The 5,185-nt window shown below is 49.7% G+C and overlaps 1 pseudogene; it reads right to left on the reverse strand.

The window, feature by feature from the left end:
- Positions 1-371: 371 nt before the first annotated feature.
- On the reverse strand, positions 372-2,481 carry LOC149360850 (uncharacterized; annotated as a pseudogene).
- Positions 2,482-5,185: the final 2,704 nt, after the last annotated feature.

Consider the following 5,185-nt stretch of genomic DNA (forward strand, 5'->3'; position numbering starts at 1 on the left):
TGAGGTTCATTTTGGGATATGGTGGGTGCTTTCGAGAAAACCAAGGGCAATGACATCGGTGCTGCATGCGCCTCTCCAGATATTTCTGAGTGTTTTCTGCGCTGTCGTTGGCATTTATCGTTTCTTTTATTCGCTCAGAACAACCCAGGGAGCGCGGAAGGACAGATAGAGATTTAGAAGGCACAATAAAACAATTACTTTTCTTTTATTTCACCAGAACATCTCCACGTCGTCTTTTTCCACATGTAGCTTGGTTCTCAAATAAATCTTGAAGTTACTCGAGGTGTGAAAATTCTTTACTTTGCATAAGACGAATAATCAATTTTTAAATTTAAAGCAGTAGTAGTACAAGACCTTTATTCGGCCATAATTTACAGGCCGAGCATGTCGACCGCCTGGGCGACCAGAAGTCGCGGTTTTTCCTCCCCGTCACCGCCAAGCTAGTCGAGCCAAGTGGTGATGGATAAATAAGGTGGGGTGTAGGAACCCGTGTGCTGAGCAGCCGGGCAATAGAAGAGGCAAAGGGCCAGGTCCGCATAGATACAGGGGTAGTTGGAACAGGAAGGGTCTGATCGATAGCGATAGAGAAAGAGGTGAGACGGGGTGATAACTGCATTCATTTGGATGTGCCGAAGAAGGCGAGCCTCCGGCACCGTGAGCGATGGATGAGGGGGAGGGTAAAAGCGTTTGTATAGGCGAAACTCGAAGTAGACCTCTTTTATGGTGCGGCGAAGGGTGAGTCTCGCACCGTCCTCCGAGGGCTTGGGCCAGGGGATCAACGGTGCCCGGAAAAGTGTGTCACGGGCGAGCTGATGGGCCAGCTCATTGCCGTCCATCCCTGAATGCCCAGGGACACAGCGGAGGAAAACGATGGAAGGCCGCAATGCGTAGACCGCTCGTTCGACCTCCTGTTGGAGAGAAGGGGTTAGGGTGCGTTTTTGTATGTGGTGTATAGCGGCTTGTGAGTAAGAATAAACTGTGTACTCTTGAAGAGAGGGACGGAGAGCAAATGACTGAAGGGCATGTGCAACGGCGAGGACCTCGAGGGGCAGTGCATCCGGAGGGTGTAGATACGGCCCGCTGGTGTGGGTTTCAGGAGCGGGGAGGTGGGAATGGCACAGGGCGTAGCCGCAGGAACCTCGAGGAGCCACGAAGGAGGCAACCGTGTAGGCTGCACCCTGGGTATCAAAGAGAGGGGAATGGTGCTGCGCGGCCGCATGACGATGGCCGGCGTGCAGGACGGGGGACATGTTGGTCTCGAGGGGGAGGATACGAAGATTGGGAGCCGGGGTTGGAATAGGAGAGGTAAAAGGGGCGATGGGAATGGGCGAGATACCCGCTTGAGTCAGTAACCACTGACCCTAACGGGTAAGGGAAAGGCAGGCAAGCTGCAAGTCATGATGGAGAGAGAGAAGAGAACGGATAGGATGAAAGAGGCCTGTGGCAAAGATCTTAGCGGTAGAGGTAGTGATAGTGAGGTTGAGAGCTGCCTTGTAGAGGCCCACAAGGGCAGTCTCGAGAGTGTTAAGTTCAGTTTGATTGAAGCAAATGTAGGGTGCAAAGTACAAGACCTTGTCGTGAGCCAGCGCGTGGGCAACTCGGCACGCATGATCCTCGTGGAGACCTGAGCGCCGAGTGACCACGCGCCGCAGTAGGTGAGTTACGGAGTGGCAGGTGGTGAGAGCGTGGTGGAGGGCTTGCACGTTCTTGGCTGCATGCAAAGGAAAGCCAAGAACTTTGCACTGCTTGACGACAGGATTGGGAGAGCCAGAAATGTGGAGAGAGACAAAGTGGTTGTGTGAGCGCTGGTATGAGGAATGGTTGAGAAGGAGAAGCTCGGATTGTTCAGGAGGAGGAGAGAGGCCAGCGGTGGTGAGAAAGGAGTCAATGAGATCTAGGCCACGTTGCAGGGTGCCTGTACGTGACCGGGAGAGCCCGACGAACACCACAGAGTGATGTCATCAGCGTAAAATATATGATGCAGGTCGGGAATTTCAGCTAGCTGCTAGGCGAGAGGGGTCATAGTAAGATTGAAAAGGGTAGGAGAGAGAACAGCACCTTGAGGAGTGCCACGGGTGAGGTGGTGGGGGTCGGACTGATTGGTGTCTACTCGAAAGCGAGCCAGACGTTTGGAGAGAAATGAACGGATATAAGAGTACATGCGGGGGCCACAGTCTAGGGAGTCGAGTTGGGAAATGATGTGGTCGTGGCAAACACTGTCGAAGGCCTTCCGAACATCGACGGTCACAAGTGCGTGAATTTGAGTGGGAGTAGGTGACAGAAAGGTATGCTGGAGAATCAGAAACATGCCCTGTGCACAGACGCAGCGTCGGAGGCCGATGAGAGAATGATGGAGGCCGATGAGAGAAAATTAGAGAGGCGAATCAAGACCATTCGCTCAAGGGTTTTACCAACACACGATGTCAGAGAGATTGGGCGGAGGTTAGAGAGAGAGGGAGGTTTGCCCGGCATTGGAATCATAGAAATGAGGGAGGAGGACCAGGAGCTCGTCAGGCAGCTGCTGTTCCAGGTCTCAATGTAGGTTTGAAGGAGGAATTCTTGGGCGCAGTCAGGAATGTTGCGAAGTGTTGTATATGTAATGGCCTCCTCGCCGGGAGCCGAGCGTTTAGTATTAGCAGCCAGAGCCGATTCGAGCTCTCAGAGAGTGAAGGAGGGGTCCAGATCGGGGTTAGGTCCGCCCGAGTACGTCGGGTAGGAGGGTGCGAGAGGTGGAGGGAGGTAGAGAGAGGCGAGCTGATCAAAAACATCAGAGGGAGTCCCCTGAGTGAGGGCTTTAGCTAGAGTGGGTGCAAGGGCAGGCTTAGTGCCAAGGAGGGATTTGAAGAGAGACCATGTGGATCGCGAATGCAAAGCAGAGTCAAAACGGTCACAAAGAGCACTCCAACGAGAGTGCTCTAGTGAGGCGCCGTGGGTGACGATCTCGGCCCGCAGAGCAGTGATCCTGGGGGATAGTTGGGCATTGTTTTTTTAATCTAGGATGCCAGGCTTCTTGATCTGCACAGTAATGAAATGTGTAGCGCGCAAAATTTAGCGCCTTTTTGATCGCTTTCTTCTCTACTATAGGTTATTCCGCCGATTGTTCTCTGATTTGATGTGCCCAATCCGGTCCGCTTAGCAATTGTCTATTCCGGACTTCTGGCGGCTCATAGCACCTCAATACAAAGTTAATATAATTGCTGACTGAATTTTTGGGGCGCGTTAAGAAGCGAGACGTCTCGCGTTGCCGTTTCGCGTTTTCCCCACCACTCTCCCATACATTTCGCATTTGAGAACATCAGCAGAGAGATAGGCTTTAGAGAGTCTGCAATACACAGAGAGAGATCTTACATCAATACGGTAACACGAGAGAAAGACAAACGCTAACTCAAATTGCTTATCGCGTACGGTGACTGCTCGTCATTCCCAGGACGCTGAAAACGCCATTCCGATGACTGGGGCGCGAAACTCGCTTTTCCGCTCTCTGAGCGACAGAGGTGGTTACCCCTGGACCGTGCCGTAGGGTTTTCTTCAGTGCATCCAAAACGGTCTTTCTGCGGTAAAGACCGGCCGCCGGCGCTAAGAGCAATTTACGTATAGAAGCGCGGCGTCTGTTCTTTGGTTCGGTTCAAAATGAACCTCGCAAAACCACAGCAGCCGTTGTGTAAAATCTCTCTTACCCTTCCGGAGGTACGCGCTTCGCCATTTGTGAAACGAAGCGTAAATGTGGAAGCTGGGTCAACTCCAGCCATTGGCACCACTCCGGAATCGTGAGGAGAGGGAATCAAACTCTGTCAGTGGTCCGAACAGGTTTCACCGTTGTACAGGACGGCTCTGCACTGACCGCAGCCGCGCTTATCCGTGCCATGCCGGCCTCTTACATGTGCTCTGAGTTCTGTCACAGTGACAACCGTATTTAGCCTTCTTGGTGCATAGAATGCAAATGTAGGCTTACATTAAAAAATATCGGAGCGTCTATAAGGCATTTTCTTGTCATTTTTTGGGTGCGTTCTCGTCAAAAATATGACGGCTTTCAAGACCAGCGTTGACGACTGCATGGTCAAGATGTATCAAATTCATACAAGGCTGAATCCGGTGAGTTCTTTTTGTGTCAGGTGGTATTTAAAATGTTATAATATCCCTCGGACTGCGTGCACCTCTGTTCGATTTGCTTTTGGAAGGATCGTGCTGGTATGGATGGTAGTTGTCATTTCTTCCGTTAAGTTACCTCCGGAGGCTGCTCTATTTTCCTATAATAACATCCTGTATATTATTCGGTGATGGTCACTCTTTTTCAATCCTTTTGAGAAGCCTAAAACGTGGTAGCAGCGTTTTATTCTCGAAGTTAATGCAGCAGAATCACTTAAAGCACCTTTATTCCCAGGCACATAGAAGCGCGTTGTCAATTACCAACTTCTATGGCTAGGGAGGTAATTTCTGGCGCGCTTTTGGTGCATTATAAGTAGTTAGTGCTTTCATTACGATTGCCTAAAACTTTACAATTAATGTGCATGGTAACATAAGAGCAGACGAGATGAAGGCGCTCAAACAAAGGCGGTAGCTCCTGTCTCGGTTAAGGTATCGAGAGTAATCGATAAAACATTAAAGGCCTGCCAACTAGCGCATCCGCCGAAAAGAAGAACCTGCCTATAAGGAACAAAGAACTGTCAATTAATGTGAGCGCCAGATACTTTAGGAGAGGAATAAATCGACCGCTATAATAATTGTTAAAACATTTTATGGGCCGACTAATAATTCGGCTATATGAGAACATATATTTGTCAGAGAACAGGCACACGCTTAGCCACGAATAACTAAATAACGACAGCTAAAAACACCTAAATTTTCTTTTCCCTCGAAGGTAGCATAATGATTGCATATTCTGCCTCATATTTCAGGCTACCAAACTACAAGATTTAAGAAACATCTGCACAGCAGATGCGCTAAACAATGTTTTAGTTTCTTCGCGAACAACGTGCTGATCCGGCAGCTGTTGCAAACGGGACACCAAAAATTATCTTCTCCGCATATTGCATCAGCTACACTGTAAAAAAATATACCCAAAAGGGAGTAAAAATGGTGGTGGCCACCCTTTTTACTCTATTTGTGAAAACATTTACTCCACGGGTGGGGAGTAAAAAGATGGGCTGTCCTCCATTTTACTCCCATGAGGGAATAATTTAGTTAA

Source organism: Amblyomma mixtum, chromosome 2, assembly GCF_055824585.1.
Source record: "Amblyomma mixtum isolate Tamu chromosome 2, ASM5582458v1, whole genome shotgun sequence".
NCBI classification, from domain to species: Eukaryota; Metazoa; Arthropoda; class Arachnida; order Ixodida; family Ixodidae; genus Amblyomma; species Amblyomma mixtum.